We start from the raw sequence: 24,586 nt of genomic DNA, 5'->3' as shown, positions 1-24,586 counted from the left end.
AAAAACTTGGATGGGTATGAGTTATTTTGGACTGGCAATGAATGATACATGTCAACGAGAGAGGAGAAAATCAAACTTTGAAATTGCGAAGATTGGAATCAAAGCTTATCATTAGATTCAGAACCAAATTCCCAACAGGATTGAACGGGGATGAAGAGATGTATGTTCATCTCTGAAGGAAGGACAAACAGGAATGGCAATTCTATCTACTACCATAACTAAAGACTGAACACAGCCAAAAAACAACTGAAGAGGAGGCAATTGGGAATGAAAGATAGCAACGATTTTGCAATGAGATGGCTCTACAAGGCACTGAGCCTAAGAATCTATGAAAATCAAGAGCAGTTTACATATAAAAAATGGTCCCATAATAAACGCATCAGTTACAATAACCAACTAAAACAAGTGCTAAATTAATGCAATGACTTGAAAAGCAGGAAATGTGTATAGTCACTGAGACTATTACAAAGCACAGCGAGGGACAATTCAATAAATTGTGTATAAAACTGCGACCCATAATGCACCATAATGTGCACATTGGTGATCAGGTATAAAATGTAGAAACAGTCAAGGGACTAATGTTTGTGTACCGTGATCAAGCCCAGCAGGGTGAACGCGTTGGTGAAAGGAATATGGCTCAGCTAAAGGTTGAATAAATCGTTATTCTGCCAAACTGGGAGAGTGCTGCGTGTTAATTTCTAACTTGGTGAAAGAATTTGTACAAGGCTTGTCCAGCCCTGTCACGTGCACCAGCTGTGAAAAGAGCGCCCTACGTATAGGATAACTTTGGTGAAAATATATGTATACATATATGTATATATTCCATATGAAAACATCCACACTTGGAGACCCACAAAACGTTGTGCAGCAATCTTTATTTGATCCAGGCAGCCACGCCACATAATCTCTGTGTCAACCGCAGATATGCCACCTTGATCCCTTACGCGTTTCTGGCATCAAGTAGCTCTTGTTCACAGGGGATGGCTTTCATGAACGTGCGACTCGCAGAGTGAATTTGAGCAGGAAGGTAAGTCCCGCCCCCATAGACGCATCGGCATAGTGCTTCTGGTACTTGAAGTCTTTACTCAATAATTTATTAGTAGATGCTGCTGCCGCCGGTTCTAAACCTTATTATAATTACCATTAGTAGGATGTTGTGCCACACCGAGATTACTGGAAGGCTGTTTTCTTCACTCGCAAAAACAGCACAAAGTTCATTAGCGTCATTGTAGTAAATTCGCCGAACCCGCTCGTCTGCGGGTGGGGTCTCCGCGACCCGGGCAGGCCGCCATATAATCCATATGAAAACACCCACACTTGGAGACCCACAAAACGTTGTTCAGCAATCTTTATTTTTGCCATATCTATCTATATATATCCATTATAAGATTATTAGATTTTCAAGGAAATAACCATCCAGCACACCAGGGGAAATTTCAAACACTCTGTCAATTTTATTTTCAGGCGAAGTTTACTTCTACGCGTTTCAGCAGTCTCACGCTGCCTTGTTCATGATCTATATATTTTTAGTATTGAAACGCATAACAAACTCCTCAAATTGATAGATATTTATATTTAAAACTTAAAAAAATCCTTTACCATATTTCCACTACAGACACTTCAAATGAAAAGGCCACTACATACACATAATACAAAAGAAGATACATTGGAAAATCCAAGAAGGCAACCTATATGTGTTAAATCTACATTTTAAAAAAAGTAATGAAAATAAATTGAATTTACCATCTCCAACATGTTCCACTAAATCTGGTTTTATTCATTTTACATAATTTACTGAACCTAGAATGTCTACTGAACACATTACAGAACAGCTCAAAAAGATAAACCTTGATTTACATATATTGGTTGAGCCCATTACACAATAATGTAAAATACTCACACTCTGGAACTGGAATGACTATCTACTGTTCATATGGTTGCAGTAGGAGAGTCACCGCAATGAAGCCAACCAGAATGTAAGTGAGTACTACTATCCGTTCTCAAAAGGTAAGATGGAATAATACTTATAGAGTTAGAAGGTTCACCCCAGAGGGCACCTAGCTAGTGACAAAAAACAGACTTTTATGCAGGTACAGCGAAGATAATCTGAATAGCCAATTAAAAGACTTAGACCCCGATTTAGAGTTTGTCAGATAGAATACTTTGTCACAAACGTGTTGGAGAACCCTGCCTGCCAAACACTCAGTCCATCTGCCTCATTTAGAGTTGGGCAGACCTTAAGTATTCTGTCATGGAAGAACCTGTTGGCACCATTAATGGAATAGTTCATTTTTGACTGCCCGATGGAATGTGGTCTGTTGGAGAAGGGGCATTACACTTTCAACTCTATTGAGGGTGAACAGTGTAATGCCTTTTCTTTCTCAAAGGATCTCCACTGAGAATCATAAGCTCTGAATAGTTCGGCCCACATGTGGAGACCCCGGAGCACATCTTTCTAAGTCATATTTTTGTTGTATCTTCACCTTAAGTCAGTAAGGACAGGTGGAACATGTGGCAAACATAATAATTTGGCAGGCTAAAGGTAGGTTATATTGCCAATTCCATTAATTGACTATAAAAATGGTTGACATATATACAGGACATTTTAAAAAATCCTTCACAAACTCTTTTTTGCCCTGTTTTAATGCGAATGACAGGGAAGGATAGTGGAATGTAACTGTTTAGAACACTGTGCCTTTAAGGGAAGGTTGACCTCCAGTGTCCCACCATGGCTGACAGAGATGGCAGTTTACTCAGTTCTTTTTTCCGGCTCCTGTTGACAGGATCACAAGGCAGAGTTCTGTTTTTAAGGCTTCTTTTCACTGAATTCCCCAAAAACCTTTTTAAAAATGATTCACTCAATGTCCTTTAGGGTGGAGAGTATTTTCGGATATTTTCCTGACAGGAAATATTTTCTTTGTCTGCAAAATCCCCAGAATATTGGAGGGAAATGGCAAAATAGACCTGCAGGGGATCTGTATCCTTTGTTTGTTAGATTCACATGATCCCAGTAGATGTTTCCGAGGGAACAGTTGCCTGCATGGCCACAAGGATTGGCAGGGAAGGCTAGATTCCCTGGATGGAGAGAATTCTGAGGGGTGAGGAAAGGCCCCAATCTCACCCTCCCAGGACTCCCACAGACGGAGATACAAAAGGAGAAGATCTGGTGAGACATAACGTCAATTTTTGATGGTACAGACATCGACCTTAAAAAGAGGTACAGCACCTACTTGTTCTCTGTTGAGGACTAGTAAGATGTCAAGAGCCTACACAAGGAGAAGGACAAGGCCATTGACGTTGAGACATCAGTTGACATTGAGAAATTCAACGACGAGACATCATCCTCCTGTGGAGAAGAATACAGCGTAGTGGCTTTCACAAATAAAATCTTGCAGACTCCCTTTAGAGACAGATTCTGAGTGCTCCAGAGCCTCCTTCTATTCCGGCATCTCTCAAGGCTGCGCCATATCGCCTACAGAAAAAATACAGCCACTAGATCAGGGTCTGTTATTTCTCTGTGCAGATCCCACACTGGACTCTGTTATTGTTTCAGCTGAAACTCCATGCCACGGCCCCTTTCTCTGATGTTCCTCCTGTTAAATAGAGTAAGAAGTTGTATTCCGTATGTTGCACTTCCGTTGTCACTATGAAGCAACAAGCATTTTTACTCTTTGTGGAAGATACATCAAGTCACTCTGGGACTCTGTCCAACAGTTCATAAAGGGCTGCTGTAAGACAGATGTCAATATTTCCAAGAAGTTGCCAATGAGGCCATGATGGTATCCAACCAGATAATCAGTGCTACAACTTTCACTTCCATCCTAGCAGCTCATGGATATTGTAATGGTTGGGCTTTACGCTGCTTATCCAGCGTGAATACAGAACTTAACACTCAGTGGGTAGTCAGGCTAGAGAAAGAGAAGGGAAATATAGGAGACATTCCTATAGTCCACACGACTGCTGATATTTCCGCCAGGGGTTCAAGCCTCTCATTGACCTCAAAGGCAGCCACAACAGAGGCATCAAAAGCAGAAGCATCAGTCTAAAGTCAAAGGAGGTTAACAGCAACCTGCCCAAGCCACTAGGCCCAACACCTGTGGCAAACATTGAGTCAACTCTTCTCCCTTCTCTGTTGTGCACTGCGTTAGGGAGAACCATAACATTTTACCTGGAAGAGTGGAAAAACATATCCAGCAAAAATGGGTTCTGAATATTATGCAACATGGATACTGTCTCAAATACAGGTATCCTTCACCAGCAACACCACCAAATAAATCATCCCCATAGCATCAGGAGCAACTACAACAGCGAAGTCCCCATCCTCTTGTGAAAATAAGTGGTGGAAAAGGTCCCAAATCCTCTCAAAGTAATGTAAATTTACTCCTGCTACTTTCTTGTGAAAACAAGTGGTGGAAAAGGGGGTATTTGTACAAAATATAGAATTCAAAATACTGTATTACAAAATATTGTGTCACGAATATTGTGATACTTTAATATTGTGGTTATTAATATCGATGTCAAGAATATTGTTTTTATGTTGTCCAAAATATCGATTTATTTAATATAGATTTAATTGATATTGTTGGTTATAATATTGTTTTTTTCGTGGTAAAATATGTGTTATATATTGTGTTTTTTCTCTTACATGTTATTATTTATGTTGATGTTTTTTTTTATTTTTTTATATTAATTATATATAAAAAATGTTTTTTTATAATTTAATTTTTTTTAATGTTGTCTTTGATATGTAGAAATATATTTGTTAGCAGTGGGATGTTGGGTTTATAGGGGATAAGGGTGGGGAAATATTGAAAAATATGTATAAATATTTAGGGGCCGATTAGGATGGCGTACGGATCGCCACCGCCATGCAGGCGCTGGCGATCATTCTGCCATCTGTGCCCGTCTACCACCAATTTCCCCTGCCATATTACAATGGCGGGGGGACCGCGACAGACAGAAACACCGTCCGTCGCTATTCCGCCCCGGTCGCCTTGCGGCTGGGGCGGAAAGGGGTTCATGTGGCTGGCGGTGTCTTTCAGACACTGCCAGCCATATTACGATGGCCGGATGCAGATGACTTTCCATGGCGGCAATGCCGCCACGGAAAGGCATACGGGCTTTGTTTTGGGGGCCTGTTGCGGGCCCCCAGGGTGAAGGGGGGGGTGCACATGGGGGGTACCCTGCATTTCACAGTACAACATGGCAGGCACCGCACGGTGCCTGTCATGTTGTGCTGTGAAACGCACAACATGCATTTTTGACATTGTGGCGGACGGTGCTTTAAGCACTGTCGGACGCAATGTTAAAAATGCGGGATGCACCCACCACTGTGGCGGGTGCATCCTAATTCGGGGCACGGTACCTCCGCCCTTGTGGCGGACGGTCCCTGCCCCAGACAGGATGGCGGATGGACTAATCGACCCCTTAGTTTGCAATTTTTTTTATACTTTAAAAAAAAGTTGAAATATTTTTTTAGCAGGATGGTGGGTTCATTGTGGATAATGGTGGGGAGATTTGAAAAAAATATGTATTAATGTTTACTATATAATGTACAATTTTCCAATGTTATTAATTGAAAACAATTTTTAGTAGCAGGATGTTGGGTTTATAGAGGCCAAGGGTGGGAAAATTAAGGTTGGCGAGATTTTTAAATATTATGTAATAATTATGTTTATCAGTAAAATATTGTATTAGTATAAAATTAGCTGTATTTTTTTAAAATATGTGTAAAGAAAATATATAAATTATTTTTTTTTCAAATATTTATAAATGGGTCGGTAAAAATATTTTTAAAGAATTATTAAATATTTATTATTATATAAATATTGTAATGTAAAAGATTTGTACAACATATAATGTTTTAATGTGTAAATATTACATCTTTTTTAAATTAAAATGTTACAATATGTGTCTAAACCGCAAAAAGTGTAGATTTTTGTAAAATTGGATTTATTTTAATTTTTAAAAACAAATCTTTTATTTATAATGTTTTGTCAAGAATCACAAAAGTGTGAAATGTAACATACAACATAAAGGAAAAGACGGATATAAAGGCATTGAAAGATTGAAAGATTTTTTATTTAGCGCATGGCTACCCGGGAGCATCCCAGCGCTGTAGTGGTTACTAGAGTTGGACAGGACCTCTACGGAAAGAGCCACGTCTTTAGTTGTTTCCGGAATGCTAAATGGTTGGGTTCTGTTGTGGAAAAGTAAATTTTGCCATGTTCTGTGTCCCTACGTGTCCTCCATCTTATGTTATGTGTGCATGATTAATATGCATATGTATTCCCCATGTTCGATTAAAGACGCAATTATAGTTGTGTCCATCTCTAGTATGCCAGTTTCCAGTTCTCATGAAAACTACGAGTATCAGGCCTATGTAAAGTTACGTTGCCACGTTTCTCAGTGTGCACGTTATTTCATTATGAAGTCCCCGTTTCTAGGCCTCAAAAGGGCCCGGACACCAGATTCAGCTCCTGTCTCCTGAACCCTCGCAGATGCAGCGGCAGGCTATTCTATAGCTTTGAAGCATTATATGAGAAACGCCGGCCGCCACTTCTGGCCTTCTTGATCCTAGGTACCGCTGCTAGGTACAGCTCGTAAGAGCGTAGACTTCTATTGGCCTTCTAAGGGCGAATCATAGATTTAATTATAGGAGGTTCATTCCCTCCTAGAACCTTGTAGGCAACACAAAGGGCCTTAAAGTTAATTCTTTCCTGCACCGGTAACCAGTTGAGGGAGCATAGTGCCGGTTTTGCCAAGCAGCGGTTGTGGGTTCCCGTAAGCAGTCTTGCAGCGGAGTTTTGTATAATCTGAAATTTTTCGTGTGACTGCCTTTGGGACACCCAGGTACAGGGTGTTATCATAATCCAAACTGGAGATGATAAGCGCCTGGACAAGTGTTTTTTTTGCTTGGTCCGTTAGGAGGGGCAGCACTTTGAGAATCATTCTTAACATGCCATAGCATGAAGTAGCGGCCTTCCTGGCTTGGACATGCCACTTCCAGATGAACTACGCAATTTCTTGCCCATGGGTGGCGGTGGGTCGGGAGGCGCTCGTACGAGAGCGGGCCTACTCCCGGAGTTCATTCCCACGTGCTGGGTGGGGGGTTGTAGTGTACGTGGTGGGTAGTTGGGTGGGATCCATTGGTGTAGTGGGTCTTGGACCTCCCGTTGGAGGGTTGAGATTGCCTGCACCGCGACAGGTACTTCAATGTTGCTGAGGTATGGGGTGGGGGGTTGGTGGGGGGGTTGTTGGTACAGTTTGAGGTACGGGAGGGGGGATAGGAGGGGGGTCAGGGGTTTTGGGGATCCAGGGATGGTGGGGGGGGAAGTTGGGTCTAGTTCTAGCATGGTGTTTACTTGGAGGCAGCGATCTGTACGGGTGTGGTCTTGGTGGCCCGAAGATCTCAAATTTTGGACGATAGATGGCGGTTGAAGGACAGGGGGTGAATCTCTCGCGTGCCTCGCTGCGTATATTGAGCTGGAATGTGAGAGGGATGCTGGATAGAATTAAACGGAGTGCAGTGCTACGACTGGGGAAGACTGAAAAAGCGGATGTTTTGCTACTTCAAGAGACACACCTTATGGGCACCAAAGTCCTTAGTCTACGGAGGTATGGATATGAACAAGTGTTCCATGCTGGGTTCACGAGGGGGTCCAGGGGTGTCGCTATCCTTATACATCGCAGGGTCCCCTACACACACGACACACAGTGGCTGGATATGCATGGCCGATACGCATTTATTAAAGGGAGGCTGGGGAATGAGCCGGTGGTCTTTGGCAGTGTGTATGCTCCACCCCCCCTCCAGGATGCTCTGATTGAACGACTGTTCGATGTGTGGACTGAGGTCCCACTTGTGTTGGCGATTGTGGGTGGCGACTGGAACGATGTGATGGATGGGAGACTTGATCGCTGTAGGCCCGGGGGAGGTCAGCTCTCTGATACTACTACACGGCTGAGCAGAATGGCGCGGGGGATGGGTTGGGTGGACACCTGGCGATATCACCATGCATGCGATCGCGAATATACATATGTCTCTGCGGTCCACAAATCCTTCTCTCGCCTGGATTACCTGTTTGTCCCACAGCCCTTGATAGGGAGGGTCGACTCCACTTCCATACTTCCTAGGGGCCTGTCTGACCACTCCCCGACCGCGCTGACATTGAGCCTGGGTGTGCGACAACAGCCTTTCCGCTGGCGCCTCTCCACATGGCACTTGCAGCGCGAGGACTACCAAACACACATGAGGGAGGCAATCGCACACTACTGGGCGGAGAACGAGGACCCGAGTATAGATGCCATGACTCTCTGGGAGGCCCTGAAACCGGTGCTCCGGGGCGTAGACATCGCACGGTGCGCCGCGCACCGTAGGACCCGCACGCTGGCTTTGGCAGAGGCAGCTGCTCAGGTGCGAAGCCAGGAGGCGAATTGCCTGACGGGAGAGAACGGAGACGAGGTGACCAAGCTCCTGCACCTCCAGCGGTCCTACACCTCCCTCTTGCTGGACGAGGCCCGACAGTCTTGGCTCGCTACACAGAGCAGAATCTACCAATGGGGGGACAAATCCGGCAGGATGCTATATAGGCTGTGTCAGGATACCTATCAAGCCCAACCCCTACCGGGCCTCCAAGACGCTGTAGGTGACCCTATCTCAGACCCCGGGGTTCTGGCCCAGACGTTTGCTAGGTACTACGAGACACAGTATGCCCCTCGGGAATCCCTCCCAGCGGAGGAGATCGACAAATTTCTCGCGGACCTTCCCCCCCGGGCACTCTCGGATGAAGCCCGAGACCGATTGGACCTCCCGTTGTCAGCGGAGGAGCTGGGAGAAGCCCTAGGCGGGCTGAACGCGGGCAAGGCCCCTGGGCCCAATGGCTTCCCGTGCGAATATTTGAAGATGTTTCATCTCCAATTAGGGATGCGCTATAAGAAGGCCCTGGAGGTTTCTAGGGACCGCGGAAGACTGCCAGCGGACTGGCGACATGCCGAAATTGTGGTATTTTGCAAACCAGGGAGGCCCCAAGATAGGCCGGAATCCTATCGCCCGATTTCGCTACTGAACGTTGAGGCGAAGATATTGGCAAAGGCCTTGGTGAACCGCCTCCTCCCGTATATCACAGATCTGATCCATCCGGATCAGGCAGGTTTGATGCCCCATAGAGCGACGAGACATAATATACGGCGCGTGCACTTGGTGGTGGAAGCGGTGCGGGCGGCGGGCATCCCCGCGGCCCTTCTGCTGGCGGACATAGACCGCGCCTTTGACTCCCTTAGCTGGCCTTATCTTCGAGCACTCCTCCTCCGACTCAACCTGGGCCCCCGGTTTCTATCTTACATTCACTTGCTGTACACGGACCTGACGGCAGCGGTCAGGGTTGCGGGGGCGGTCTCTGGCTCGTTCCTCATTGGTCGGGGCACCCGGCAGGGATGCCCCCTCTCACCGTACCTGTTCGCTTTGGCTATGGAACCGCTCGCGGCTTGGGTGAGGATGGATGCCCAATTGCGTGGAGTGGAATGGGTGGGAGGCCCATCTGACAGGATTGCCCTTTATGCAGATGACGTGCTTTTCTTCCTCACAGACCTTAATAAGTCAGGGCCGAGGGTCCTGGAAATAATGCGTGTTTTTGGTGAGGTGTCCGGTCTTGGACTTAACGTACGGAAGTCGAAATTATGGGTCCTGGGTGACGGAGGGACCTTGGGTCCCTGGGCCTCGGCTCTGCAGGAAGCAACGGGAGGCCTTAAATATTTAGGCGTCTTTTTGACGGATATACCGGGAGTGTCGTGGTCCCGCAACATAGTGCCTGTATGGGACAGAATTCGCTCGGATATGCAGACGTGGTCCAGGATGCCCCTGAATGTCTATGGCCGCTCGGCCATTTTTAAGATGGTGGCCCTACCCCGTATCCTTTACCAACTACAAAATCACCCGTACCCGGTTCAGCCGCAGTGGTTTCGGCAGGTGAATTCCGCCCTGGGTCGGTTCCTATGGACTGGGGGAGCGGTGAGAGTGGCGCTCCGCACCTGCTTCCTGTCGACCTACTGTGGGGGGCTGGCCACGTCGGACGTCCAGTCCTACTATCAGGCATCGCACCTGCTTGTCCTTAACGAATGGTGGTATGGGGATCGAGGTGACCCGACCTATGCCCTGGAGAGATATATGATGGTCCCAGACACGCTCCATACTAGCCTATATTCGGCGTCTATCCGGAAGAGGCTCCCGATGGTCACCCAGGTAGTTTTCAGAGTGTGGCGCGACGCTCTCCGCCGCATGGGGTGGTGGAATAGATTAACGAGCGAGACTCCCCTATGGCACAATGGGAGGTTGCCAGGCCTGGCTTCACTGCGGGGCTTCGAAGGCTGGGATGCCATTGGCATCTCGGCGCTGGGCCACGTTCTGAAGGGCACGACCCTCAAATCATTCCAAACACTGAGGGAGGAATATGACATGCCCCAGTCCCAATTCTTTAGATATCTACAGCTCCGACACGCTCTGGCCCTCGCAATAGCAGACATAACGTCCTTACCAGAATTTAGCCCCTTAGAAGCTAAGATATTAATGGGGGAATTAGAAACAAAGAAAATGTCGACTATATACCAGACGTTGGTGGCCCATTGTTCCCCCTCACTTACTAAACTGCGAGCGGTCTGGGAGGACGAGCTGGGGGAACTGGAGGAGGAGGACTGGAGGGAAGCCCTGGAGGCCCCTAGGGGAGCAGCGATAGCAGTGAGCCTGCGCTTTATCCAGTTTAAGTACCTACACAGGGCTTACTATACGAGGGAGCGCTTGTGGAAGGCGGGGCTGATAGCCTCCCCGGAGTGTCTGAGGTGTGGAAGCGCGGTAGGCTCCTTCATACATACGGTATGGGAATGTGTACGGCTGCAGAGATTTTGGACTGGCGTGTGGGACTGCCTTGAGGAAGTTTTAGCATGGGAACTTCCCCGTACACCGAAACTGGGTCTCCTTCATGTTATGGAACAAGTTGGGGGTAATAGATACAAACGACATCTGCTTCTTCTGGGTCTCACGGTGGCCAAGAGGGACATAGCCCAAGCTTGGAAAGCCCCCAGGGCTCCGCTGGTAGGGGTATGGAAGCGAGGCATGGACTTCAACATGGGACTGGAACGCCCAATCTTTGAGGCCAGGGGCTGCCCCAAGAAACACTATCGGATCTGGAAGAAATGGGCGGACTATAGGGGCCTGCTACTAGACCCCCCGGCTACTCGGGTGCTATAGACCTTATTCACACTGCCCCTGGATGAACTGACCACATGCTATTATTGAGATACTTACACTCCTGTTCTGGACAATGTAAACACCGTGCAGGGTGGGGGGTGGGTACTGGGCTGGATTACGGGGAGGGGGGTTCAGGGGAACGTTGATTGTATACTTTGATTATAATTGCACTTATAAGCTCACTGTCTTCCTGCTTCCATGGAAGCAGTGTTTCCTTTCTATTCTGTCAACTGCTAAAACCAAATAAAATTTGTTCTGAAAAAAAAAAACTTTTTGTATTCCAAGACTGATACTACTACCAGACAAAAGGCGTGGCCATGGGGGCAAGTTTTGCCCCAAACTTGGCCATCATTTTCATGGATTCCTATGAACAAACTCATGTCCTAAGCACCAGCAATCCATATAGGAATAACATCTTGGTGTGGCACAGGTACATAGATGATGTGCTAATGATATTGCCAGTGCCTTGTTCAGGAACTAAGAGTGACTCTGAAGATTGTATATAGGCAGCTTACAATACAACCCTCACACTCCTGTGTATACTCTCACCCATTACACTTTTTGAAGACCTCTCCGTGACACGCTGAATCTAAGATTGCTATGGACACCAGCGCGCATGCCCGAATGCCCTTTATGCCACTGCAGGCTTAGGACGCAAACCGCACAGCGGCGCCCCAACGTGCACGTGTCGCACGGCCGGCCAACATATTTAACTACTGTTGTGGCATGCCCTCAGTCTCTCCCTTGACTCTTAGGAGCAACACGGATGGGGTCGCGGACCAGAAGTTTCAGGTATTGACAGCCCCGGATTTATTTAATTATTTATAGACGCACCGTCCCGCCAGTGTCTGCCTTGGTGCGGGCACATGTGCATCGTTTTACTAGAGGGTTACGACGTCTCCTACCTCCGACCCTTATTAAAACGTCTATGTGGGAGTCTTGACAGACCCTCCCTTATCGGTATGGTCATACCCCAGTTTTGAACGTGCCTTGTCAGCGGGTGGGTGGCCATCGTTTGTACATAGCACACACTTCCTTTGTATATAGTACACGGTTTCCTTATTTTAGAGCCACACTATTGATCTTAAATCAGGAGAAGTGTCACCTTGACTCGACCACAGCACTTGTATATAATGCACCTCTTGCCAGCCATTCAGCTGACATTTCATTCCTTTTCTCCACAGAGTAGTGATTTAATCACATTTCGACGTTGGTTCTTTCCGAATAGGGCTGTAATCTTTGACCCCCCTCTTTCATAAACCTTGGCAACATTGAGCCATGATTTTTCGGCAAATTGATTACACACCTGAGTAGCCAGGCTTGGCACCAGGAATAGGTCAGTGTCTTGTAGATCTTCTAGCACATTCTGACCCCACACACAGCGCCCCCTCTAATTTACATTTTTATCCCTAGGTTTCCCTATCCCTTCCTGATGAAGACTCGCAGCTGAGGCCCAAACTTCCCTCAATTCATCAGTCGAGTCGAAATGTCGACGCCCTCAACTACACAAGACCTGTACCCGTGTCCCACCTATTGTACACTAAAATTGCATTTGGTGCGAGAGTAATTTACAGATTACATGTAAATACGTTTTTTACTTCGGACAGGTCTTCTGATACTGGCTTTGAATACCAGTAATGTTTGAAAATATCCAATTGTATTCATCTGTATCTCCATGACTTACCCTTTTCACTACCAAGCACTACCACTTCCCCTTAAACTTTCCTCTTTCCTGTGCGTAACCTATTGCTTATACAACTACCTGTTTTGAATTTAATAAATGTATTTCAAGTGTTATTGGCTTTAGTGGCGCTTTTGTGTGTGGTTTGCATTTCATGCATTTTGTAATTACACTATGAGTTACATACATGAGAATCTTTCAGGAGGTATGTAGTACTAGTGTTGTAGTATCACACACAACACAAGATTGTCACTATTTCGAATTGATTTCTACAAATTAGTCACAGACTATATTTGTATTCCTATAAATCATAACAGGTCCAGACTAGACACAGACAGTAACCTTTAACCCAACATCCAACTCACTCTCAGCGGATCTGACTTACCTCTCTCTCCACCTGCTGCATACTCCCTTTCAGAGACTTGATCCCACCTGCACACAGTACCCCCACTATGGCTCCTGCCTCGCCAACCCCCACCACCCAATCCCTACCTGCACATTTGATACCCCATAGCCCCAACTCATACACTATTAACTCCCCCACCTCTCTGCTAAAATGAAACGAAACTTCAAACAGAAACTAATCCGATATCACAGAGAAACCCTATTTACAGACATCTACCACTCCTCTTCCAAAGGTCTGATTAAGACTGGATCTCCACGCTCAGAACACAACTTTATGTCGCCAAAACCACATCCACACCACACAGCTGCAAATTAACATCTCTGCTCCCCAATCGCTCATCTAGAAGAGGGTTCACATCTGTGACCATCTACACTAACGGCACTGTCCTTATCCAGGCAAACAATGAGAACCTTGAAGCTTTCGTCTCCCTCTTCCCCTCACTTCGATCCGCTTTTCCGCACCTGCCTCGCCCCACCTCAACCCAAAGCCCGCCTACAGCTACATCTAACCCTGAAGCTTCCGACTCCCTCTTCCCCTAACTTCGATCCGCTCTCCCCCACCTGCCTCGCCCCGCCTCAAGCCAACTCCCACCTACAGCTTATTGGCCCCATCAGGAAACTCAATCCTCACCACCACATGCCCCAACCGCACAGCTCCCCGAGTCTCCACTCATCACAGTTCCCCTACCAAGCATATTCCACAGCTCCCTAAGGAAAACTCAACCTCCCCCCTATTGGAGCCACCCCCTGCAACCTCATGAACGAGCCCCGCTGACAGTGACCCCTAACCTCACTAGTTCCATCACAGATCTCAGATACTCTAATTCATCTCATGACCCAATCCACCCCCCTCCCATGATTTCAAAAAGGGGCAACCTGTCCTACACAATAAATAAGAGACAACACTTCCTCAACCTGACCTACACCACACAAGATGAATCCCTAGATACCCTCAAACCCGCCCACGAATCTATGGCGCAGCGACTCGCGGCGCTTGAAAACCAGATAGACGCGATCTGCCGGGCCTAACCGATATCCTCTCCAACCTAGATAAAGCATGGTGCAACTGGTTGTGCTGCAGGCTGCAGTCTGTCAAGCGCACAGATGGTCCCAGGCCTGCGAGCGATCATCGCGACCCTGCGCTTCCCCACCTCCTTCCTAGTGTTAATGGAATTCTGAATTTTAAAGGAAGGTCATTTAAATTGTCGAGACATTATTCTCATCCCGTTCAACGCACTCTATTAAGGACGTGGAAAACATTTATCAATTGGCAAAGAATATTATTCCCCCACTTAATACGAAAAAGCATAAAGGTCAAGATGGAAAAATAGGTGTCGTTGGAGGATGTCAAGAATACACAGGGGCACCTTACTTTGCAGGGATTACAGCACTCAAAGTGGGAGCAGATTTGTCCCATTTATTTTGTACCAAAGATGCTGCCACTGTGATAAAGTCGTACAGTCCAGAACTTATTGTTCATCCAGTGCTTGACAGTCCCAATGCCATTCAAGAGGTAGAAAAGTGGTTACCAAGCCTTCATACGATCGTGATCAGACCTGGCCTGGGTAGAGATGATAGAATCCTCCAAAATGCAAAGGGTATTATAGAAAAATCCAAGACAAAGGGAACCCCTATTGTAATTGATGCTGATGGCCTGTGGCTGATTGCCCAAGAACCTTCCATTATTCAAGGTTACCAGCAAGCAATTCTCACTCCTAATTTTATGGAGTTTAGCAGACTGTATGAAGCTGTGATAAGAGACCCTGTTGATAATAATGATTATAACGGTTGCGTTTTAAGACTCAGCCAATCCATGGGAAATTTGACGATTGTTCAGAATGGAGAACAAGACCTTATTTCTGATGGAGAAAAGGTGCTTGTTTGCAATCATGAAGGAAGCAGTCGACGATGTGGTGGACAAGGGGATCTCCTTTCAGGCTCTCTTGGAGTTCTAGCACATTGGGCATTTAATGCTGGACCGGAAAAAACAAACGGGTTAAATCCTTTTCTAGTTGCTGCATTTGGTGCTTGCTCTCTTACCAGGCAATGTAACAACCAAGCTTTTCTTTCCAAATATGGAGATAAAGCATGCAGATCCCACCAGTCTCCTTCCTGGGTTCCCCCCACTGCCAACACCAATAGCCACAAGAGCCCCTCCTGGCCTTCAGAAATCCTTGAAACTCAGCCTCAGTAGGCTGAGGCTTTTTGTGGCCCCCTGGCCGCAAAAAGCCTCAAGAATCGCAGTCCTTCCCTTTAGGGCTCAGAATTGCTCAAATACCAATACAAAACCCCTGACCTCAAGACCCACTAGAACAGAAGCAGCCATGTCAGACAGCGAAGCAGCCCTTCCAGCCTCTTCTTACGACATACCCCCCTTGGACTCCACTAAATCCAAAATCCAAGTGATCACAGGTCTCCGAAAAGCCCTTCCCTGCACAAAACCCCCGAGACCGCCCGTCCTTACCACCATACCTAGGGCACCCAAAGGAAAGACCGCCAGCAACAACAAACTTTTCACCAACTGCTTACTGATCAAATGCAGGTCGGCTTCTTTACATGCAACTGAACTAGCAGAGGCCATCCTCTCGTATAACATTGACATTGCGTTCCTCACGGAGACCTGGCTCAAAGAGCTATCCCCACCATGCCTAGACATGCTTGTACCCCCGGGCTTCTCCCTCATCAACAAAGACAGAAAAGACCAGCAAGGGGGAGGGGTTGATATCATCCATAAGGACAACATGGTCATCATGGAAATAAATTCATACTACTACAACACATTTGAATGTCTTTCATCCAACATCAAGACCAAAGATAATGGTTCCTTACTCTGTCACCTTATCTATCATCCTCCAGGAAAAACCGCCGCATTCGGAGAACAACTAGCCAACCTGATAGCTCAGGGTGCACTCGGTGATACCAATAATCTAATTCTTGGCGACCTGAACCTACGGTGGAATGAGACCAACAACCTGCTAATCCAATCGCTATCCAGTCTACTTTGTGATAACAACCTAATCCAGTGCTGCACAGAGGAGACGCACTACAAAGGAGCCACCTTGGATGCCATCATTGCTCAAAGAAACACAATCACTATCAATCACATACTCCCCGTCGACTGGTCAGGCCACCACATGATCTTATTTCATATCAACCAACTTACTCTCTCCCAATCACCTCTGCAAGAACCCCCAAATGGCTGAGAAACGTCTCTCAGGTTCCCTTGGGTGTCCTCGAAGAACAGATAAGCTCACTCCTCCCCGACACCAATGACCACCTCTCCACTAACGACCTCACTGATTGATACAACGCAAAGCTAGTGTATATGCTTGACAAAATAGCTCTTCTAAAGCCCAAAAAGAGCAGAGCCATCCCATCCAGAACATGGTTCAACTCCGACCTCAACTCCGAAAGGAGACATCTAAGAGCCAAAGAAAGAAAGTGAAGAAATAACCCTACCTCCATCCTCCGCGATCAACTCAAATCAGCCCGTAGGAAGTAAAACAAGGGTACATCAAAAACAAGAAATCCAGCATTTTCCACTCGGCGCTGGACACTGCCAAAAACAGACCTAAGGAGCTCTATAGCATCATCAGACAACAAACCTCCAAGCCCGTGTCCTCCTCTGTACAGACATCCAAAGAACTATGCGACAACTTCGTCAACTTCTTCAACGACAAGATCACAAAAATCGAACTCTCACTGGACGTCAACAACACGCACCCCACGAAGAGCATCGCGGCTGGGTTGCCTGATCTTTCTCCCGGTTCCTCTCCCAATTCCTGGCTTAGTTTTCGTCCCATTCAAGAAACTGAGATAATCACGTTGATCTCCACCTCCAAACTCTCAGCTCATGTCCTAGACCCCAACCCTTTCCTACTAACCAAAAAAATTAAGCACGCCTTTGCACCGCTTTGAAGCACGATCATAAATAGCTCTCTGAAAAACGGAGTGGTTCCAGACTGCCTTAAAATGGGTCAAGTCACCCACCCTGCTGAAAAAACCCGGCCTAGATGCGACAGATCTGAACAATTTTAGACCTGTGTCGAACGTTGCCCTTCTCTCAAAAACACTAGAAAGATGCGAACTACATCAACTAACCCAGCACCTGGACAACATCAACCTCCTGGACCCCCACCATTCGGGCTTCAGAAAAGGCTGTAGCACAGAAACCGCGATTCTCAACATCATGGATAATATACATGGATCATTAGACTCTGACCAATGCTGCCTCCTCATACTCCTTGACCTCTCGGCAGCATTTGACACTGTTGATCACAAAGTCCTCATAAGGGCTCTCCAAGAAAGAGCTGGTCTTGGCGAGGTCTTGGCGAGGTAGTCCTCAAATGGTTCTCCTCCTTTCTTCACAATCGCATACAAAAAATAAAAATCAAAAACTTCACTTCCGAACTCCAGCAAGTCAACAAGGGCGTCTCTCAAGGCTCGGTGCTCTCACCGCAACTCTTTAACATCTACATGGAACCTCTCTCCAAACTACACAGAAAAGCCAACATCCGCTTCCATCTCTACGCTGATGATACTCAGATCTATCTGGAAACTACCTTTCTGAAAGACATACAAAGACTAAATGATATCCTGAAAGATGTCCACTACTGGTTGACAAGCAACCAACTGAAACTAAGTCCTTAACCTCAGACTACTGAACAAAATAAAACCCTACATTCCGACCAATGATCTCAAACAGGCCACCCAATCTCTGCTACTCTCAAGACTGGACTATAGGAACGCAGTCCTCCCAGGAATTCCAAAATCACATCTGGCTCCCATCAAAACAACGTTACATGCTTCCGCCAGAATGATCACCGGTATCAAGAAATTCGATCATAGCGCCCCTGCACTCAAGGAACTTTAGTGTCTCCCAGTCGAATTGCGGGTTAGCTTCAGAACAGCCTGCCTCACCCATAAAGCCCTTCACACCGGCAAACCTTAGTACTTGGCGAAAAAACTCATAAACGCCGGCCAGTCCAGGAACCTGAAAAGCTCAAACTCCCTCCTACTCATCCCACCTAAAACTAGAAGAAAAAAAATGCGGATCGATCTTTCTCCGGAAGCGCTCCCAAAATTTGGAACTCCATTCCCCCTCACATCAGAACTATTCCCTCCTTTGTTGAATTCAAAAGCCAACTCAAAACCCTGTTCCTCAACCGCTCACCTGGGAAGTGGATGGCGTGGGGCAGATAGCAAACATCGAGCTCTGCTCCAGCCCTAAGACTCAGAAGAACTTTGAAGGCAAAAATGTCCTGCACTACAATGTGTTGCTCTTTATTTTGGCGCTCGTCTGTTGATATGTCGCTCTTAAATCGAGGAATATTTTTTTTTTTTTTGTTTTTTGCAGTTTAATATAGCGCAAACTTGACCCGAATCGGGTATCAGAGCGCTTTACATAGCACCAGTTGCGTTACGTGAGGACACACATTCATTTTTGTTAGGCACGGGGAGATTAAGTGATTTGCCCAGAATCACAGGATGTTTAGCGTCGTGACGTGCCTCCAGTGTCAAGGATTTTTCTTGCTACTTCCACCACCGCTAATAAAGCGGTCTCAGGACCTTGGCGAGGGTAGAAGCCAGTTTGTGAGGGATGGAACAGGTTATTAGTCTCAAGGAACGTGGAAAGAGACTGGTTAACATGTTTTTTGCAATTTTGCTAATTACCCGAAGGAGCGAGATAGGACGGTAGTTGCCCAAATCTGGAAGGTCCAGGTTAGGTTTTTTTAACAGAGCTTTTACCATTGCTCTTTTCCATTCAGGGCAACTATACCTAATGCAAAGGAGGCATTGATGAGGCTGGTCATAATGCGGGCCACTATGGGTGCTACCAGTTTCAGAATGTTAGGTGGTGCCGGGTCCATTGGTGACCCCGATTTGACAGAAGTTAAGGTGGCTAGAAATGACTCCTGAGTCATCGGGATATAGGTCTCGAGATGGTATATATTTCCATGCTGGCCCATATCTGTCAGTTCAGGTGTATCAACGTCCTTTTGTGGGAGCTGCTTAAGAATATTATGTACTTTAGTGGCGAAATATTCCGTGAGTTTGTTACAGCGGTATCCCGAGGGATCTGGTGCCACTGAAGGGTCGGGGACTTTGAGAAACTTTTTGGCTATAAGAAAGGTCTCTCTGGAGGAAGATACATATACATGAGTAGAAGAAAATATAAATCATTGTACAAGCTGATACATATTATATGTGAATATTTGCACAGTGCTATTATAATAAGAGTATAGACGACACAAAGAAAGAGATAAAGGGTGAATGAGCAAATGTATTGCATGAGTGGTGGGCTCTTCTGCCTCCATGTGTATGCAGTTATCTGTGTATCAATTGCCAGAGCTGAATGTATGTCAGTCCGAGTCGTTATTTTTTGTGATAGTGTTGATGTGCAAGAGATAGTTTTTCAGGGGTTGCCATATATTCTTAGGTCGGGAGAAGGGCGGTTGCAGCGAGGTATAGATTTCACTTGTAGTGTCACAGTATATCAAGTCCCGGATCCAAGTGTCTACCGTCGGGACAGTGGTGGTACACCAGTGCAGGGACACTTGACGTTTAGCTCATAGTAAGGCAAGGACAGTATAGTGCCGGACACCTGCTGGTATCAATTAAACGCCTCCCAAAATGTCAAGTGGTGTTCAACAGTTCCTGTTTTGAGCTTGAAAACTCTGTCATTGCGTCGCGGGCCTCCACTCTAAACACCTCGCCATGTGTAAGATGTAAGGATTTCAAGATAGTGGCTAGCTCCTGAGTCACATGAAGTTTGGACACCAGGCCCATGCCAGTGTTATCCAGAGAGGGGGAAAGGGTTACGTTGAAGTCTCCACCAATGACTAGACAGTCTGGTTGCAGTAGGGTGATGTGTGTGGAAAGAACATGAAACATCAGGATCGTCCACATTTGAGGCAAAAATATTGACCAGTACAATCGGTTTAGACTGATGCCCAGAACGTCACGCATCGCTAGGCAAGAGCCCCAGTAACTATCTCTTGGGGCCATCTGTGACCAGGTTGAAAAGCATTAGTGCATGTTTGTCAGTATGAAAGAAATGTATGGTATGTATCATAGTGGAACCCTTGTAAAAGAAAGAGAAAATGATAGAATCATTGAGAAAAAGAAGATACCTATCACCCTACTCACACCGAACAACAAACAGGCAGTAGCCGGCGAAACACTTGAATATCCCAAGAAACAAGGAAAAACAATCCAGGGAAGATCTCCAAAGGGGGTGACAACACTCTAAAGGGAATCCCAATGGTATATAATCTGAACATAGTGTAGAACAGCCTACAGAGTGGAAGAGCAGTTAGTGACTCGACAGTGTTCCTTGCAGGAACGACTAGTCATAGAAAGATCCCAGGATGGTTCAGACTTACCATACTTTACGTCAGCAGAAAAGATAGGACTATGGGTCTACTGCAGCCTGCACAGGTTCAGAAGCTGGCGATCCACCGGCTGGTGTCTTGGCTCCAATGCCGTCTCATTTACAGAAGATGACGACATCCGCAGGGGGTGTCAAAGATGTGCTGCTTGCCATCCATATGGACGCATAGACGTGCCTGGTATAACATCTATGTATTTGTTGAGGGCCTCTTTTACTAAGGGAGTGAAGTCTGGAAAAAAGGATATGGCCGTGCCCTGATATTGCAGCTGCCTTCGTTCCCGGGCAAGGCGGAATACTGTGTCACGATCATGGTAGCTGAGCAACTTTGCGATGATGAGGCGGGGCAGCGCCTCATCATCGCAAGTCTGGCCCCTGTGGTTCTGTGGGCCCTCTCTACCTGAAACACATAGAAAAACGCCTCCCCGCCGAACAATTCATGAAGCAGATTTTCCACATAAGTGTTCATGCGGCCATTGTTGGTTGACTCTGCGACTCTGGTAATGAGGATATTATTTTGTGGAGAGCGTCCTTCTAAATCTTCAGTCCTAGCAGCTATTGTTTTAAGGAGTTTTTCCACCCTCTCGAGGCGTTTGAGTGTGGTAGCACTTGTGTCTTCAACATCATAGATACGCTGCTCCACAGAATCTAGGCGTAATTCATGGCCTCTATATGTTTATGCATACCATCCAGGCGGGCAGCTGGTGCATCAAAACGTGAATCTATAGATTTAAACCCTGCCTTTAATCCAGCCATGACTGCCACTGTACCTTCCAGCATGGGGGCATCATTCGTAGACAAACCAGATTCGTATTCCATGGGGGTCTCATTGCCACCGCATATGGGGTCTTTGGGGGTCAAAGGAGAGCTGCCGTTGTTTGGGGTCGATGATTCCCATTATATTTCTGATGCCCTCTGTCAATACCACATCCTATGTATTAGGAAAGGGTGCCCCGATCGGCAGATCGCAATGCCTCCCACCAGTGATCTTTGTGGCCACGTGACAATGGGAGAGCGGTTGATGTGCGCAAATGGTGGTGAGGCAGAGGGCTAAGTATGTCGATGAGCTAGCTGTGTATGTCTCAGGCACTCCAAACTGGGGTAGCTGCAAGCGGTATCACAGGTCTTGCAATGGTCAGTAAATTGCCCGCAGGGTATAAGAAGTTCATAGCCAGCCAGCGAGAGGTCCCATATCAGTACACCTGGGGGCAGTCCTTATGGGCAGCTGCGTAAGTCCTGCATTCAGTAGAGCCAGGGGTGCTGATGGAGCAGAACCGGAGGGTAAATTGGAGCCCAGTGAGTCCAGGGCTCCCTTCGAATTCCCTAGCTCAATGCGGCCTGTCTGATGCAAGCGGCAGGGGGAAGGCCCTCAGCAGCATGTAGAGTCGGCCATGAGATACGCAGTCATTAAAGAGCGCAGTCCGCCAGCGAAGCTGCGGCCATCGACCACACTCGATAAGTGCAGGGTATCCGCTCACCGCAAATAAGGCCTTTCACGAGGCAGGAAGGCCGAACCTTGAGTTGCTCCGGCCAGCAGACGCAACCGTGGCCCTGCCCTCAGATTCACCTGCCACCCTTGTCATCACGGGGCATCCGAGGGCAGCGTCAGGACGCTGCCACCGGCTGGCCTGAGCGAGTTTCCATCATCTCCGGGGCTGAATCTCATCAGACCAACTGGACTGTGGTCAGAGCATCCCCCACATCCCGTCGCTGCCCCGGGAGATTGCACTGGACTGTGGCAGGTAGGCGCGAGGTGGCAGCTTTAGAGATGAGCAGCCATCTTGGTCCTCAGCTCAGCCACGTCCTAAATTTTTCAATTATTTAAAAAAAAAACTATTGTATTGGTAAAATTCAATATTTTTAACCAAAATATATCACTATTTTAAAAATATGTTTATTAGTTGTCGTAAAAAAAAATTCAACATTTTGGAAATAAATTTGGAATTTCTAAAAAATATGTATTCGTTTTATTTTATAATAAAATATTTATTAGTTTCTTTAAATAGTGTGTTAAATTATTGAAGTGTTGTAAAAATTAAAACAATCTAATTGAATAATGTGTAGTATAAAATATATTTATTGTATTTGTAAAACAATATTGTAGTTAAGGAAGTTTATTCTTATTTTCAATTATTACTTGTGTTTTTACATTTTGTTATATGTTTCTTAACTGTGTTTACATTGTAGTGGGAATAGTAAATAGTAAATGTTATCCCACAACATGACTTCGGGCCTGATTACGATCTTTTTTTTAAAAATATAAACAATGGTTCTGTCGGGTATGTACATAATAATAATAATAATAATCCACATTTGTAAAGCGCATAGTTGCCTTACATCATATATATATCTCTGATCCCTTCATATCAGTGCATCATCATATTCCACATCAGGTAAAATTATTCACATAGACTAATACATATAGAACCAAAACCAAACCAACGGAAGAGGGTCAAAGAGGTTTTAATCACCAAGTCAACTTAATCGTTACTTCTTTCTTATTTTGACCCAATCATGAATGCATAGAAAAATCAATCATCACATATTATTTTACAATAAGCGGCGTCTCCGCTTACAATTGTACAACGCCGCTCGACAGTGACCACCAGTGATCAGAGATATATATATATGATTTAAGGCAACTATGTACATACCCGACAGAACCATTGTTTATATTTAAAATATACTGCCCATGTACTGAGGGATACTGGGTTACCCCATAAGAGACTTACTGATTACGATCTTGGCAGTGACAGTCCCACCGTCACGGTGTGGAAAAGTAAATTTTGCCATCTTGTATGTGCCTACGTGTTCCCCATGTTATGTCATATGTGCATGATCGATATGCATGTATTCCCCTCTGATCGATTAAAGACGCAATTACAGTTGTGTCCATCTCTAGTATGCCAGTTTCCAGTTCTCGTGAAAGCTACGAGTATTAAGCCTATGTAAAGCTATGTTGCCACGTTTCACAGTGTGCACGTTAATTCAGTAATTGTCCCCGTTTCTAGGCCTCAAAAGGGCCCGGACTCAGATTCAGCTCCCGTTTCCTGAACCCTCTCCGAGGAGCGATACAGCCCCCACCTGTATCCCTGACCCTTAGCTTACTTTCATGCCTCACAGTGCCCGGCTCGGCCTGGCTCTGCCTCTTAGTCTGCCAAGAGTATGTTATGATTCTAGTTATCAGTCCAGCCCTCCTTCTCTGCATTCCTAAGCTACTGAATCGCATCAATAGTTTCCGTCATGGTCTAGCCTTTACGTCTCCATGTAAGAGAAATACTGTATTAATGGTCATTTAATATTCCTCAACACGCACTACATGTAGAATTATGCATGCACCAGTCTTAAGTGTCTGTTAGCCTTTGCCCTGATAACTTTTGGATTCTATCAACCTGTTCTCTAAACACTAGATACTAGATAGGCCTTAGGTACATGTCGCTCTGACACTCCAGACTTTCGTCTCCTCTTCTAGCGCAGAAGTCATAGCCCCCCAGTTCTCCCTAGTAACACGTCATTGCCAGTTTGCGCACCACTAGGTTAAAGATCCCAGCTGCTCAGGTAGCCCCCTCCATGTTACCGCCCCGTTTATGACATATTCTGTTACGTTTGCATCACATGTCTATGTATACGCCCTGTACACACCTCTTGTTACACCCACTTTATGCCTTATCTTTCGCGACTGCTACAAACTCCGCCTACTGCTACGCCTACTGTACTGAATATAATGTATTTTGTTTAACTATAAATATTGTGCACTGTTATTAAAGTTTGCTAGCCATTCCCAGATCCTGCCCCGGCAGCTGCCGGGCCCTGCCATCCTATTCCTGTTCCAGTCCTTTTATGCTTAATTAAAGCCTGTCAACTCTAACTA

At 46.1% G+C, this 24,586-nt stretch overlaps 1 protein-coding gene and 1 pseudogene across 1 annotated transcript in view; both read left to right on the top strand.

Moving 5' to 3' along the window:
- HSF5 (heat shock transcription factor 5) overlaps nt 1–24,586 on the top strand; it is a 780,982-nt gene that overhangs the window by 193,794 nt on the left and 562,602 nt on the right. The window lies entirely within an intron of this gene.
- LOC144824648 (ATP-dependent (S)-NAD(P)H-hydrate dehydratase pseudogene) lies at nt 14,527–15,519 on the top strand (annotated as a pseudogene).

This window comes from Lissotriton helveticus, chromosome 3_1 (genome assembly GCF_964261635.1).
Source record: "Lissotriton helveticus chromosome 3_1, aLisHel1.1, whole genome shotgun sequence".
Taxonomy (NCBI): domain Eukaryota; kingdom Metazoa; phylum Chordata; class Amphibia; order Caudata; family Salamandridae; genus Lissotriton; species Lissotriton helveticus.
The sequence above is the reverse complement of the archived record's forward strand: the minus strand, read 5'-3'. Positions and strand labels throughout refer to the sequence as shown.